The sequence below is a fragment of the Notothenia coriiceps genome, unplaced genomic scaffold, assembly GCF_000735185.1.
Source record: "Notothenia coriiceps isolate Sejong01 unplaced genomic scaffold, NC01 NC01_scaffold00011972, whole genome shotgun sequence".
Lineage (NCBI taxonomy): Eukaryota > Metazoa > Chordata > Actinopteri > Perciformes > Nototheniidae > Notothenia > Notothenia coriiceps.
Genome location: NW_011344673.1, coordinates 31,666 through 48,446, shown reverse-complemented (window position 1 = coordinate 48,446; position 16,781 = coordinate 31,666). Strand labels below are relative to the sequence as shown.

General features: G+C 42.8%; 1 protein-coding gene across 1 annotated transcript in view; it reads left to right on the top strand.

Annotated features, from left to right (window-relative positions):
• Positions 1 to 1,065: 1,065 nt before the first annotated feature.
• Positions 1,066 to 16,781, top strand: part of LOC104947120 (bifunctional heparan sulfate N-deacetylase/N-sulfotransferase 1-like) — a gene marked incomplete at its 3' end in the record, with an annotated part of 35,600 nt that continues 19,884 nt past the window's right edge. The window contains exon 1 of the mRNA XM_010773082.1: positions 1,066 to 1,224. The remainder of the gene's footprint in view (positions 1,225 to 16,781) is intronic.

Genomic DNA, 16,781 nt, shown 5'->3' with positions numbered 1-16,781 from the left:
CAGGGGTTAGGGGTTAAATGAAAAATATTTAGCCACATCCCCCTGTGTCCCTTGTATCTGGGGGGACGTTCTGTATCTTGCCCTGTCACTGAGGCAAGCCTTCAGCATCGCCTTCTTTGTCTTAATGAGACGTGTGACCCTATTCTATCATGTGGATGAGACAGCCAAAGCTGTTTTGCAGCATAGCTTTGACTTGGATCTAGCCACTCTGTAATGAAAATCACCAACCTCATGAGACCTGTCAGAGGACGTCTAGGTGCACCATTTCTTCACAACAGTCCCATTTTTTGAAGCTCAATTCATTACATTGTATTCTTAGTGTTATTGGTTGATATCATCCAATGTGGTAGGCCTGCACTGAAATTAGTTCTGCTTTTTGGACAATTTGTGTTAATTTATTAAAACATTTAGGCTATTTGTTGTCCTGAAACCATGTTTAACAGTTATGTTTGTTGTCCATTCATTGTAGGCTAGCAATAAGCAGTGCCTTATTCCCTTCAAAAACATATAAAAAGTATAGCATAGTGCCTTAAATTGTCAAAGCAGTAACCTACCTTTAGTAATATTAGGTCACTATATTATATTATAATATAATATATATATATTATATTTGTTATATAACACAAATAATTTGGGATGAATAAAGTATCTATCTATCTATGATATATCTATCAGTACCAATGAAATTGTAGTAGACATAATGAATACTTCAATTTGATGCATTACTGGAGATTATTCAATTAAAAAATCCACAGTTTTGCATAGGCGTTTGTCGTGTAATCTGCATGGTATGGTGACTGATCAAAAAATAATCTAGTCCCTGAGCTCCTGTTCCTAAGAAATAGGATTCATTAATGCCAAATTATCTTTTTGGTAGAGTATAGTAGTAAGATCACTTCATATAAACCCGTGCTTTAATATGATCGCACAGTGATTTCTTTGAGGAGTTGTGAAGACTGCCCATGCATGCGCATATCAGAGACAAAAAAATGTGCTGTGCTGGCGCCTCCTGTCGACAGTTATGAGCAGTGCCGGTGCACTGAGCTGCAGAAAGAGAGGGGCATTCTCAGATTTCTCGGTTTCTCCCAGCCGAGTCCGCGGTGCCGCTTCCACATCACGGCAGACTGCAAACCGAGACGACGACGACATAAACCGAGCGTGCTACAACCCAGCAGCCACCCCAAACGGACTGTGTTGTACCAAATCCTCCTAACCCAAAACAAGGTGAGTTCATCGACACAACGCCAGTCTCGTCGCCGTGTTTTCGCACATGTTTAGTAGCCTGCACGACCGAGAGCCCCGCCGCTCGGTCTCCCAGGCCAGGCTAGTGAACATTGTCTGGTGCACACGGAGAATGAGGCCAGTTTTTCGGCCTGACTCCCCCCCTGGCTGGTACATAAAGCCCCGGTGACATAGTAGTGGAGAGGCTCGGTGCAGCTTTTAGCTCGTCCGTCTGGCAGCAGAGAAAGGAGGCTAACGTTATTTTTGAAGAGGGTCTGGTCGAAGTTTGTGCACAGGATAGAGCTGTGTCCGGCTGCTCGGCTCTGTGATTTAATATTGGAATTCCTTTATCCAACCGGATACCGTAGTTTAGCCCGGTATCAGAGACAAGCGGGGAACTTGTTTGTGTAACTTTAGAGCTTGCTGAGATGTATCGAGTATTTTTCAAATGTTTTTCTCAAGTTAGCTTGAACAATTTGCCAACAATGATCAATTACTCCACAGACGTTGCAGTCTAATGTGTGTCTTGCAATGAAAAGGCCAAACGATTTTGTGTGCAAATTATAATTAAAGGTCGATAAGATTGTCTGCCACCTAATCTAATAGCTCTGCACATGACAGAGGTGGATAAAAGATTACCATGGGAATGCAACAGCCGCTTTAACGTTATCCAATTTGTCCAAATGATTTCTGGGAAGTTGACTTAATTATCAGCAGTGATATGATGCATCAGACTGACTATAGTGTAGCTACCTGTAGGAATCATCTGCAGGCGGATTATTACCAATATTGAACCTTTAAAAAAGATTTTCAAAACAATTTTTTCCCAACCATAAACACTGTTTTTTAGAGGGGAAAAAACAAAACAAAAAAAGACAATTCTACCTATGCAGTTGCTTAGGTCCAGTTGTACTATTCCTACAAGTAGTTTGGGATGCACTGTTGACAAAGATATACACCCATTTATTAGTGTTTTTTTTGTGATATTTTTGTTTGTTTGCATGTGGCACAGTGCCTGTTTAACAATGATGCAGTGTCCTTACATTAGATCCCTCTTCACTGCATGAGGCTGCTTTGTTTTGCTTGGTTGTGTATCTCCACAAAGAAGGCTGCATCTATTAAATACTATAAACATTTGACTCTGCTGTGTAGCAAAAAGGGGCAGTCCAGACCTGCCTGAAATCTGTTGCCTTGGGGTGTGTGCGCGTGCAAGCGTGCACCTATGTGAGTAAGAGATTACTAAAGGAGAATGAGTCACTCTCTAAATGTATTTGGCAAAGTCATAAGGACTTTCCCTGCATTTCGGCTCGGCTGCGGAAGACATTCTTGTAACTGAAAAGTGTTGTCCTTCTGGTTTTATAGATCATTAGATTCATTTGACCAATGCGTTACATTTTTGCTATACCCAAGCCGTGTGTTGTACATGGGTGGGGGAAATAAATATGTAGGGCTTATTCCATTTGCAGATAAAATAAAAAAAGATTGTTGCTGCTGTCATTTGTTTGGCACATTTCTGAAGAGCCGAATCTTAAGTTGTACTATTTATCTGTGCCAACTGTTTGTCTGGTTGTTCTAACCCTCCATCTGACTGCTCCCACCGACTGCCAAACATGCTGTGATCTATCGCTTGCAGTTGATGAAGGCTGCCACTGCTGCCGCAGCCATTTGATCATATATCAGCATATCTTCACTTAGATATGCCTGAGAAATGCTTTAACTGGGTTACAATGCCTACACATGGAGGTTGATAAAATACTCGCTGCATGACAGTATATGGTAAATTGCTCAACCAAGAGGTGTTTGGCCATTTATCGGAATAAGACTGATCACAGACAATTCATCATTTTAGGCTTGAATGGGGAAGAGAAAGAGGAATGTTGTTGTCATTCACTGCGCTGGCTGCTTGAATGCTACTCCTCTCCACAGGAGGATGTAAGTTTAATTATAGTGCGGTAACTATACCATCACATTTAATGCTTTACACAAGGTAACTGTTGGGAACTTCAGTGCCCCACAACATGTCATCTCTTGTATTTTTCCATGTCAGTGCCCCTTGTGTCTACACTGTGTGTGTGGGGTGCAGACCTCTCTTTAGCGAGGGGATGAAGCCAGGCATCTTTCCAAAACTCAAGCCCTCCCCAACCCGTTCTACTGGGTATAAGCACTGCTTTGTGCCACAGTACTGCTCCCTATGGTTCTTATTCATATACTACTACAACAGCACTGGCTCCACCAGATACTGGGATCTACAATTAGAAGTGTACCAAAAATAGCCTGCTGTTTGACAGACACATTTGGATGTTGCTCATTTAGTAAATCTTTTGGATTATTACACCAGAGGCAAAATCCGATTTTTTCATAGCTGTAAGATAGTTTGTATTGAAGTGCCTTTTTCTGCCTGGAATGTGGCTGCGGCATTTGTTGGCTTAGGCTTTGCAATCGCGAGGGGTATTGGAGAGTAGGAGCAGTGTAAATACATTTCAAACAGCACAGCACAACCGAGTATTAGCAAATGATCCGATAGCATCAGTAATCCTCGGGAAAACCTGGAGAGTTTTTTTTCCAATAGTGTTAGCCTCCATCAGATAGTTGGCAGGCACTGGGGGTGTCCACATGTGTGACTGGCTGGCTAGGCTAGCGGTGCGGCTGAATGCTACAGTATGCAGGCAGATCAGATTACTGAACGATTAGCCATGGCCTCCTATCCCTGGCCCAGGGAAATGATTTTCCACTGTCATAATTCCCTAGACTGAATTACGCAGGCCAGTGACTCAGATATACTCAATACAACAGGCCCTGAGTACTGCTCTGCATAACTGTTGCTCTCTGGAGAGAGGAGATAGGTTAAGAGTTGTTGTACCAATCATGCACTAGAGGGCAAAATAGTTTTCCAATTTGGTTTTCCATTAGAGCTCTTGTGCTTGTTCTCAAGCATCAAGTGTAGCATAGGGTTAACGACGTTCATTGAGATGTTTACCCTTTGGTAGGGACTTTGACGTGAAGGAGGCAACAGACAGCTGGAAAACAGTCCCAGATCTCTAACTGTCCATCACATGTCCTGCTTTTGTGAGACGTACGTCAAAAATGTGAACACATGTCTGATGGGCGATGAAGCGGTGTAAATCAAACAGGCCTCTAGTGGAATTTTGCTGAATGGAAAGATAGACGAAGACAGGGGGAGAGGCTAGCTGGTGGAGGTAGGACCATGTTTCCAAGGTGCCTTCCCCCTGAGGCAGGAATCCGATACATTCCAGAGGCTCCTGTATCCAGACGAATAATGGTGACTAGGGTCAGGGTGTAGCATTTCATCAGATGACACATGATTGGAGTGCATATACTGGGAAAAGTAAGTGCTATGTCATGGGCTCAGAGGTAGCTAACTTTCCTAAGGGATTGTGAAGTATGCCAGAAGAACAGGAGGTTATGCGAGATATGGATTTATCTTCGCATGGTTTTTATATCTCTTCTAGCTGTCACCGCCCACTTGCCACCGTTTAGATATAGACATTGACATCACTTTAAGGTTTTAAGCATTCAGGGGACACTGATCCAGAGCAAGTTACATTGGATGGCAACATAGGAAAAACACTCAATATTTGTTGGTACATTATACCCTGTTGTATTCTGATTAAGCCCACAGTGGCAGTTTAACTGGAGCTTAAATTACTTCTGACAAAAAAACAAAAACACATTAGATCCTGCTGGGCCACTCTCTAGACAAGTTATGACATGATCTGGTTTTTTCTTGGTCCATTACTTAGTGTGACATTGCTCTTCATGTAAGGCTTTAAAATGTCACCTTGGTTTAGATGAATATCTAATATGACAGTACCAGGATCCCAATCTTATTTTCTTCTTAGAACCAAGTCTTTAAACCCGAAAATGTGCGCTTGCGGGCTCCTGAGCTAAAGGCTATTTATACTGCAGACACAGAAAAATACCCTGTTTTATTTAGTGGTCAAAAACAAGCTGTCGGGTGCTAATGGACTTCACCTCAGCCATTCCGGAGGACCCTCGGGGTACAGCGTGCTCATACACTCGGCAAGGGAGCTCTCTGCTCTGGCCTGTTAATGAAGCCATTTTCCGAGATGGAGAGATGCAGTAATGGGAACGCACCACTTCACTGCGGGATATTCTAACACTGTCCTCATCATAAGTGCTATCAGTCATCGGATACGATTATAATTTTTTTCTTTTGTCCATCTAGCCATTCTGAATGCACTTTTTCAGACATGTGTGGACTTAGAACTACATTGTGTATTATTTCTTTTGAGACACTTAGAGCATTGGGGTCAAGGTTTTGTACTATTACAAGGAGAACTGGATATCTGTGATAAAGACTGCTCTGTGTAAAGTTTACCGTCAGCCTGTTTGAACGTTAGGCATTAACATTGGACCTATGACTTGGTGCTAAAAGCTCACTGATGTGAGCACGGAGGGCAGACAGGTGGAGGGTGGGGGGGCTCTGTATGTTTACCCAGTTGTCTGGTGGCCTCACCGGCTCTGGCTGCACCACAAAAACCACACACAAACTCTCACCTACTTTAGAGCCGACGTGTGTGTACGTCCATACTCACGCATGCTTCAAGTTGTTTACCATGCATCTAGTATATTAGTGGATACTGTAAACAGTTTAAAAGATTTCTATTGAAGAACAGGCTTGATTAAGTCAGTCCTCTAAGTCTATTATTTAAACTGATATTTGAAGACATAAAAAAAAAACAATACTAAACTTTCATCATGTTATTGTACATTTTGAATACTACCTTCACCTTACTTTAAACATTTACTAACAAGCATATATAATTTAAAATAATATGTATAAAGTGCACAGTTGTATATCTGATGAACGTATACAGTATATCCAGGGCTGGGCCAAAGTGGCTACTAGCATCTATCCCAATGTAGGTTGTTTCATATCTCGGTAAAAATATATTTCACACGATAGCATGGTTACTGGTTATTCAATAAATAAACATAGGAAATAACCACATTGTGAAGCTTGTTTTTGTATACTGGAAGAATTTAAATTACTGAGGGTTTTCTCATTTAATAAAACAATGAATACATGAGATTAAGACAATTGTTTGATATAACTGCGTTTGATCAGATGTTCTAAATACAAAATATAAAAAACATAACAGCCTACATCAGGGGTATTCAACTAAAATTCAACGAGGTCCAGTTAGAGAAAATCTCCCCATGCAAAGGTCCGGAACATCAAAATGGCTAAGTTGCTTTATGAATTAGTGTGATATATATTGAAGTAGCCTGCAGCTTTATCAACGTCTGCATGTAATCAACAACTGACTGCCAATCAAATAAAGAAAGTACAATTTAAAAAAAACAACTATTTATTGTCTATTAACATTGAACTATACAGATATACAGTAAAATACTGTGGATATGTGTAATGTTCCTCTCGGGCTGCATTTAAAAATAAAATAGAGAAAATAAATAAAATAGCTTTTGAAAATGTGTGCATCTTAAAAGTGCTTGATTTTAGATAAATAAAATAAAGTGTAGCAGCAGCTTGAGTTTCCCTTTTTCTTTGTTAACTGTTTCACATGATGACTTAACAGTTTCAGACGATTATAGAACAAGATCAGTCTTTACACATCATAACAATTGAACAGTTATAAAGTTTCTCTTTCTTTCCCTCTTATATTGCAGTCCCTCACTCACTTTGTTTTAATTCAGTGCGAGAATTGAGCTCGAGCTTGTCCTGCCAGGAGTTTGTAAATCTGGGCTGAAATGGTGTCAGGGCCATTCTCATACACACATGCAGGTGCTCATTGGTTAGCCTGGAACGATATTTAGTTTTAATTTTGATCCTGGTCAACTGATCATATTGGGCTCTGAGACTGCTTATTTTTTGTGACCTCAGTTCTGACTTGACAGGGAATGTTTGGTCAAACACTTTGTGTTTTGTCTCATAGTGGTGTTTTGGCACTTTTAATGAGCGCCACGGTCTCTGAACAAATGAGACACACTGGCTCTGTGCTCCCAGTGGACAGGATGAACATGAACGAGTCCGTCCACTCAGGGTTAAAAGCTCTGTCCACTTTCCTCTTCTTGGAGAGCGCCATGTGTCATTATGTGTCTCTCCCTGTCTGCCGCTAACACGCCTGTTCACTCTCCTCTCCGCTTCTCTCCCTGTATCGCTAATTATTCTCTTCACTCACTTTCCTCTCCGCTGCTCACTCGTCTCTTCTTCTGTGTTTCTCTCCCTGTATCGCTCACTCGTCTCTTTCGCCCCCTGTCGATAGCGTTTAAAATAGAATCAATCACCCCGTCAACATTGAAATCTCCTATTAATGTATTGATTACAGGTCCGGGTCCGTATAGGTTGGCGTCTGGGTCCGGATCCAGACAGCGGTCCGCCTGTTGCCGACCCCTGGCCTACATGAAGGCAGGAGTCATGGCAGGGCTGATTTATAAGTTACCTATTAACTGACAGCTGGGTGTTTAGTCCTTGTACTTCTCTTCCAAACAAGTGTAGCTGTCTTTGCTTGCACTGTTTGACTGTTTTTCCTGAAGCCTAAATACAACCACAGCTGTGGTCCTCTGCTGTCAGGAAGACCATGTTTGGTGTTTACCAACAGGATATGTACTTACAGTGCTGTCTTAATCTGTGATATTGTTAGACTGTGAGTGGTGAACACCTACACAAAGTCTAATAGAGGTTTCAGTTCTCTTATTTTGGCCGATAATGATACACTGTGCTTTGCCTGGACTCTGAGTTAAATGAAAGTGCTGTGCAGTCACAAAATACGATACGATACGATATACTTTATTGCCCCCATAAGGAAATTTGTTCTGGACTCCGTCCTGCAGCTCCGCATACATGTACATATAAAAACCTAGTGGACATTAAGAGACATACACATATCGTCAGTCATACACTGTTTGAACAAACACAATACACAGACACACATACTGACAATGACAAAATAAAAGCGCAAACGCCTGTGACACTGCGTTTAGATCAGAACAGGCTGGAGCACTGTAACATCCCATCAGGAGAGCAGGACTGGATACACTTTAGCAGGGCATCTGTTGCCCCAGTGCCCCTGTTCGCTTCTCTTATCCCTCTCCCCCGTCGGCAGACCATGCCACCACACCGCAGCAAGTCATCTGGTGTCCAGTCGGCTCCATCTGTGCATGCGTTTGGCTTCACTGCAAACAAAGCATTGCAGCATGCAAGCGGCCTGCACTACTTCTAAGCAACTGGGCCCTGCTATCTAGCTTAATCTTTGGGTGGAAACTAAGAATGCATTGCCAGGGTTATTATGGGTCATCTCCATTTCAATTCATTAAATTGAATCTAGGCATTGAGAATCCAGCGTAACAAACTGACCAAAGCTGATGGCATACCTGCTTTCCATTTTGAACTGCTGAGGTGGAAAGAATTGTAATGGTGCCGACCGGAGATTTGGCTTCTGGCAGCTCCAAGTGAACCCCTCCACTGATCCGAGGCGGTGCCTTGTCTGCGCGGCCGGCTGTCTCTCATCCATCCTGGGTGGTGGGGAGTTGTTTGTGTGTGTGTGTTTGTGTTTGTGTGTGTTTGTGTATGTGCCTGTCACTGTTTGTGCAGGACAGGTGCTGGCAAACCTGAGGTCAGTCCAAATGCAGCTGAGGCACCTAGACAGGAGGACGGCTGGAGACTGCAAATGACAGCAGGATGAATGAGCTTTGTTTTGCCAGGTTTTGTCTGGTTTTATTCAGAGGGTGCAGCTTCGCGCGGGGTCAGTTGTGATGGTCAGGTGGTGTAACGGCTGGCTGCTCTCAGCGGGACGTGGTACCGCCGCAATCATTTGGTCCATACAGAGAGGCTCGGAGGCTGTTTGGGTGAAAAAGCTAAACTTAAAGAACCATAGTGTGGTGTGCAAGCCTGCAAAAACAAATACCACCCTACCCCCTCTGTGAAGTGTTAAGTGGCCGGATATGTTTGGTGAATGGGACACAGGTGTCTGGGCAGTGCTGTGTGTGCCCGGCCAGAGGTCTGTTTGTTTTCTCTTCTTAATGGCTCCCAACTCTCTGCTGCAGCTCCACCAGAGCTCATTGGCACTCAATGGGCCGGTTTGGAGGCCTCCCCTCTCTTTTTGTTTTCTTCTACTGTGGGACCTAGCAGTAGATGAACTTTGGTGAAGTAGATGAACTTCGGTGAAGTATCTGATAATGAAACACATTGTTGAGGTTACACATTGGATAGCCCGGTGCTTTTTAGATTCCTCTCTCTTCCTTTATTCTTCCCTTTATCCCTCCGTTGCCTTGATCTACTCGGCACAGCAGCCGTTTGAAGTTGTCAAGACTCTGGCTTTACTGTTGAGTCCTCAAAGTGCTTATGTGACAGGTAGAGAAGAGCTGGAGGGCAGTAATGTGACTCCCACATAGTCCACACCACCTCTACAGTCTCCATCCTCCACGCCCTTGTCTCCCACTTTCCTCCTGCACAGACGTAGTCTCAGCGGTGATGTCACTGCACCGAGCCCTGAACCCTTTGTTTAGTAACAGCCTAAAGGTGTGCTACGGGGTCTGAGGGCGATGCACACACCCCCACCACAACCCCATACTGAGCCTTCCCAGGAGGCCGCAGTAGGGCGAGGTAATGGGTTGTTAACCCCTCAGTCACCTCTATGTTTGGATGTTGTACCGTCAGCAGCGGTTGCTATCACCATCCTGATCTGATTGTTTGAGTAAACCTGTGGCCTCTCCAGATGGCCCGGCCCCTGAGCTGGTTTATGATAACCATACAGTTAATATCTGGCCCACATAACGCTCTCCCAGCTTCCTGCCCCCTCCCCTCCCTACAAACTCTGCTCTCATTTCTCGCTACCACCCTCTGTGCTATTGTCTCTTATGCCTTCTCCCGACTACCCCGTTTTATTTCTTTACTTCACTCATCTTTTTAAATTCCAGAATCCATTTCTTTTGTCCCCAGGCACAAAGTATGATGGCTAGAGACGGTGTAGCAAATTAAATTTGGTCTCCCTCTTTTGCTCCCCTTGGACGTGGGAATGATGGAACAGTAGAAGGAGAACAGGAGCAAAAACAATCTGAAGGAAAAAGCCTATTTCCCATGCATTACTGTCTCTTTCCTCAGGGTCTATAGTGGAGCTACACCAACACCTTTATCGCTTTTCCCCCCACTCTTTAATTCTCTTGCTCCCTCCCCGTCTCGCTCTTACTGCTGCTGTTCTTTCTCACACAGCCTAACCTGAAGGTCTCTCTGTTCTACTACTGCTAACACAATCTGACCCAGTTTATTAGTTTGGGTCTAGTGAATCATTAATCGAGGTTATCTAACTGTTCCTGTAATGATTCTGCCCTGACTTGTATGTCAGAGCCTCTCTGCGTTCATAACCAATCAAGCCTCTCTCTTCTTGAACCACACTTTTGTACTTCAACATAACTATCTTGCATTAAAAAAAAAATGTGACCCTCAAGCTAGACTATATGTTTAATAGGTGTGCCATGCACTGTAATATGTCATTGTGTCAGAGCACAATACGGGGACTAAGTGCACTGAATGCAAATTAATCTTGTGGGATGGCAGCAGCTGAATAGAGTGCGGTTTTGGGGAGAGGAGTGGAGCAAAGGGAGGGACAGAAGGAGGGCTAATAGTGGTGACAGAGAGGAGAGGGAGAGAAAAGAGCATGTGAGGAGGAGGAGGAGGAGGAGGGATGTGGGATGTAGTCATCGCCAGGCCCATTCATCATGCAATGCCTGCTGGGATGCGCTGGGGTCAGTCCTGCACAACACAATTACAGCCTGTTCTGGTGTGTTGTGCTCCTCTGTGTTCTGACTGTGTTCTGTTGTCTTTTGTTAGATTTCCTCTGTTCTTGCGTGTTCTTGTTTCCCGCCTGCATCCCTCTGCTCTGTAAGCTTCATGACAGTCGCTTTTTTTTGTTCTGTTCTTCTGTGACATATTTTTGAACTTGTAGCTCAAGCTATCACCAAATGATCTGCTGCTGTTCTTTGAGCAAAACATCTCAATTAGCGGAACATTTGTTGTGTTTTTGTTTTGTTTCTTTGAGTGTTAAACTCTCTCTTTTGTCTTTTACAATTAATTGCCATGTTTTTTGCTCATGGGGTGTAGCTGCTTGCCGTACCATCCGCCGTGCAGCTTTTATTCTTTCATCCACATCTGAATCGCAGTCACTAGCTTGATTTTTTTGATTGACAGGCCTGGTTAGCATGGGGGTGTGAGATTCGAGTAAGCATGTTGTTTATACTGCCTGCCTGACAGTCCTCTGTGAGCCTACAGATGTTTCCAGAAAGCTGTAAATATCTGCTGTGTGCTCTAATGTCATTTGACAGCATATCCGATCATAAGGATATCTCTGTCTTCCTCTCTGTGTCTATTCTGCAGGCGTTAAAAGCAAATGTTCCCAGCCAGAAAACCTTTAAGGTGGCCTGAAAGCCTAAATGACAATACCACGCAGGGATCCAGAAACATCGACTTTTGAAACATCATAGTACATGGCAGAACTTTATGGTGCAAAGTGGCATCTGTTTCTGTCACTAAACTAAAACCGTATGCATGATCGAATGCATTCTCTCTTATAGGCAGATGATGTGCTGCATTAGATACTATTATTTTTGTGCTTGAAAGAACAAGCTTCATATTAATTCTTTAAGCCACTTTTAGTATTTCATTTCGGAAACTACTAGTGATTATGACTAAAGAGATATAATAATGTACTTGAAAAATGAGTTAATTATCAAAATTGCTGTCAATATTAATTGTTTGCAACTTATTGTTTCAGTTTTATATAATATACTTAATGTAACATGGCATCAGCAGATATTAATAGGTCAGATTGAGTTGCTGTCTGGTGTAGTTTATGAATGCCTTGTTAGTTAATGGGTTGTAGCTTCCAGCGCTGTGATGTTTAATGATGGGGCCTCTGGTCTTTGGTTTACATTACAGTAACACATTCTGACTTCAATTAATGATATCATTAGTATAATTAGTCATATTTTGTAATATATCAAGTTAATCTTGGTGGAATTTTAATGCAGCTGTTGTCGTTGCTTTTTGTTTTTTTTAGATTTTTCTTCCCAAGCCTCATGTGTAATGATTAACCTGCCAAAGAGAAACCTTGAAATGAAAAATACTCTGTGTTCTTCCTTAACCGTATTCTTGGCATAAACAAGCTGTTTATTCAATAGCCTGTACTGTTGGGAATAGGTAGGTTTTTCTTTGGTTGTGTATCTTAGTGTGTAAATTATTTTCAGTATATAGTTGTTGCAGCATATTTCATAACGGAACAGAAGACAAAGGCACCCAAAAGGTCCCAGAAGTTCACTTGCTCTCGGAGGTTTCATTGGGTGGTGTCTTGGCTGAGGTGAAATAAAAAGGAAGCTCCAAGATTGACTGAAAGAATGACACATCCTGGCAAGAAAATGCAACAGCTTAGAGTATGGAGCATCTGGAAGCAATTGGAAACAATGGATAGTCTGCAGCAGGCTGCATGTCAAACTCTATGGATGCTTCTTCTTGACTTCCTTCAGTTTCAGCCTCCTGTGACAAACTTGGGAAAGAGTTAGATGACATATAATGATAGACTTGGCATTCTTTGATTTAATATTCATCCTAAAACTCAGCACTCTACCTCATACTTACTCAAAAACTTTTGGTTGATTGGCAGAATGAGGCGTTTTTTTTTTTTTTTAAAGGAATTTATAGACTCCAACCCAAAAACCTGTCCTCATTCCAGTCATGTCAGCTGTGTATAGGGTTGGCCTAATGTAATGATATTATATGTAACGTAATATAATCTAATCTGTATAAAGGTTTAACCCTGATCTGATTAAGTCTGATCAGATGACCCCCATACAGGTTCTTATTCCGTAGAAAAATTCAAGGAAAATGTGTTTTAATTGAGTCTCAACATCATAGACGAGTTGTTAGCACCAAGGAGACACATTTTTTCGTTTTGAAGCCAAAAGTAGATTTCAAAAATATATAATTAATTGGACACTGCTTGGCTTTAATCAACACATAAGCCTTGTGAAATCGACGGGAGTCTGCCTTTTTAAATTGGCGTGACCTTTGAGCTCTTTTCTCAACCTCTACCTCCAACAATAAACCGAGCTGTAGAACTATCTAGGACACATTCTTACCACATCCCATGATGACAGTCTGGGTTTCCAAGTACACCTGCTCTGTGCCTCCACAACCTGCAGACGCAGCCGTTGTCTGTCGTCAAGTTGTCTTTTGTGTGCCCTAATGAAGCCTGGGAGATGTGACAACATGCCTCACATTTCACTCTTCACCTAATTGTGTTGATGTGGAAGCTGATATTAGCAATGTGCTGGTTAATCTTCCCAGTGAGAGGAAATGGAAAAATCATCAAGGGATACGACACAGCTAATTAGCCTTGTGCACACTGAGGGGAGAGATGGGAGCGAAGCGAGCGAGAGAAGAAAATGGCTTTTCCCCCTTTTTTAGAACATGTTTTTTTATCGACTTTAATGTGCACTGAAAGTTATTTGAAAATGTGGCATATTCTTTAAATGTCATTCTGCTTAAGGACGGCATCCACTTTCTGAAGAGCGACAACTGGGGGAACCTCAACATTCATTACAGCCTGACATGTTACCCACTCCACAAAACACCATCTTGCAGCGTCTGAAATTAAAGTCATTTGAAGTCTCACACAGAGCAAATGGCCAACTGCTACAATAATGCTGTTTTTGATTTCCTCCTCCCCTGAGCAAAGCTGTTAGTCGGTTTGACTGATTAGGGCCTGAAGCCACCGGCTCTCAATTAGACAGAAGACAAAGCTTTAACCCTTGTGGCTGGAAAATCAGAAGTAATGAATTAGTGATAAAGGTTTTAAAGACAACACCATTAGAGGGACTGTCGGGAGGAGGTGGACTGCTTTCTCATAGCAATTTGCACACTAGATAATTTGCAGTCTAAAAGAATACACGTAAAAAGCTTTAGATTTCTTTTTCATTTTGTCTCCTTTACTCCTTTGCTTCTTTTTCTCTTGCCCTGCGGCTACCGGTGACAGTATTATTAACCTCATCTCTGCTGTGCTGTCCGCATGTGACCTAAAAGTCATTTATTGTGGACTGGTCAACTGCTCTGCCGCTCAGGGTCTCGAGCCTCGATGGAGCTCGTAATGCATTATGACTCCATCGCTCAGGGCTGGTAGAATCAAATAATATATTAAGATTATGTTGCGAGCTGTCAAACCCCACTTCAGAAGTACTATGCCAGCAAAATTATTTTGCCAAGTCATGCTGTGATAGGTTTTTTTTTCTTTCCACCATAGACCACCTAAGGCCTTTTGTTTTGGAATCTGACCTATTGCCAATGACATCCACACTGCTCCCCCATATCGACCATTAGAGCACACAATGCCCATATTTGTCAGGCTGATAGTGACGCTGTTTGCCAAATCGCCAACAACCCAGTCCGTCTGTTTATTGGAGGGAGCTCAGTCCTGTCACCTGAGGGATAAAGCGTATGGTGGACACTTGTATCCTCTGAGGTATGCCGGGCAGATGCAGGCCCTGCGTTGGTTCAGCTGTTGTGCCCGCGCAGACAGGGAGGCCACAGCATGTCTCCGTCTCTGTTATTCCAGGAGTTATAGCTGGCTGAGATATTTATGGTTTGTTGCCCTTTAAATTTGAATGTAGAATAATGGTGGTCCTTTTGCAGTGGGGACTTTATTAACTTTGTATTAAATATTTTGCATTGCTTTTTGGTATCAGCCAAGTTAACCCTTGTTGTATCGTCAATTCAACAGCAAAAAATTAAAACATTATTTCCAAACAGTCTGTCTTTAAACACTTGTTGGACATTTTTTCAAAGAGACAGGTGGTTTGAGGTCAGCCCACTCTTTTCCCCCCAGAGTTATAAGCCCTACAATCAAAATGACGACTGACACTCGTTTTCTGACCAAAAGCTTATTTGCAAAATAGTTTTTTGCCCACACACGTGGGACCAAATCAGCCAGTGGTGAGCTCCCAGGAGTCGCAGTAACTGTGGCAACTAGATTTACTAGATAAAGTGGCATTTTTAGATTTGTAATTTCTCTGGTATTTAAGGAACTTTTTAATGACAGTTGTTCCTCGTCCTGTATTATATAAAGAAGAAAAGGTTAAACCTTGAGTAATGAGTAAAACGTTGCCATTACAGCCTTTCATTAGAGCAAAGCTAGTACATGTGTTCATCGCTGTGAAGCCATCCCCCTTGTCTCAGGGGTCACTTGGTCTCATCAAGGTGAGTGCTTCAGTGAGAGCGAGCGTCTGTGACCTCAGCGCGATGTTCACAACAACCTCTGCACTTCCCATAACCTGCTTCCGTTATATCAGCAGACGACAGGTACAGTGAGCAAAGTGGCATGATGTTACAAGTTCCCGTCTGTGTGTGATGTGTGTGACAGCTGAATAATGAACATTACGCTGTATCTCTCCCCCTCACAACCATCACTTCACCTTTCCGCAGCCTCGCCCATTCAGTTGATACGACGGTGACATCACCCTTGCATAATGAAATCCAACCCTCCTTCCCGTCCCTCTTTACTCTCATCAGCTGCTTGCTCTAATTAGATGAGGGTGATTTCAATAAAGTTAGTGTCGTCCTCACTCCATTAGTTATATTAACACTCGGATTCCTACCCAGGAGTTGTCTATCCGTCCTCCGCCTTTTACTGGGGGGGGGGGGGCAATCCTCTTCCTTTCATAGATCTGCGTAACCTAGTTACTGAGGCCCAGCAGGGGAGGCCAATCAATTAATGAACAAAGAAGCCCGCTCACTGAGCAGCGGCGTGAGTCTGGGACTATAAACAGGGCGCTCCCAAAACATGGTCGCTGTCAGATTGGTGCTCGTCTGATGGATGTTGTTTTGCTTTGTTATTTTGCACGTCTCTGAGTAATATCTCAGAAGAGCCTTAAGCCACTGGATACTTTTAACATTACCTCGTCCAACTCACTACCAGCCAATATGTCAGTGTCTTATGGGGAATAAGTAGTAAAAAGACACATATTTGAACCTTTATGTAAGGAAAGGCTTTCCATCATAGTTGCAGTTCATCATAATTTAGTTGTAAAAAATGGACTGTAGTGTTTTCTGTTTTGAGAAGTTTGGAAATGAAACCTGCGTCCCTCAGGGTAAACTGAGCTAACACATTAGGTATGTGGTCAAAGGTTAAACGTCCATATTCGTTGATTTTGATCAGTCTCCTCTGGCAACAAGCAGATTGTCTGTCCACCTGTGCTCTCTCACTATCTTTCACCACTTTCTCATCCTTCCCTTTTCTCAATACTTCTTTTCATCCTATTGAATCCCTACTTTTTTTTTCCACGCCTCAACTTTTTTTCACATCCCTCAGTTCCACCCTTCTCCTATCTTTCTTCTCCCGCTTTCTCTGTCATCCCTTTTTCTTAATCCGGCTATTCGCCCCTCATGTTCCCCTCCATGGAGTTTCCAGCTCCTTCTGGCTGTGTGTGAGATCAGGGAGCAGGCTGTTGTAACAAGCTGTTAAATAATGTAAGCACAGGGCTATAGGCCAGCGTTTCAGTTAACCCTTTGATCT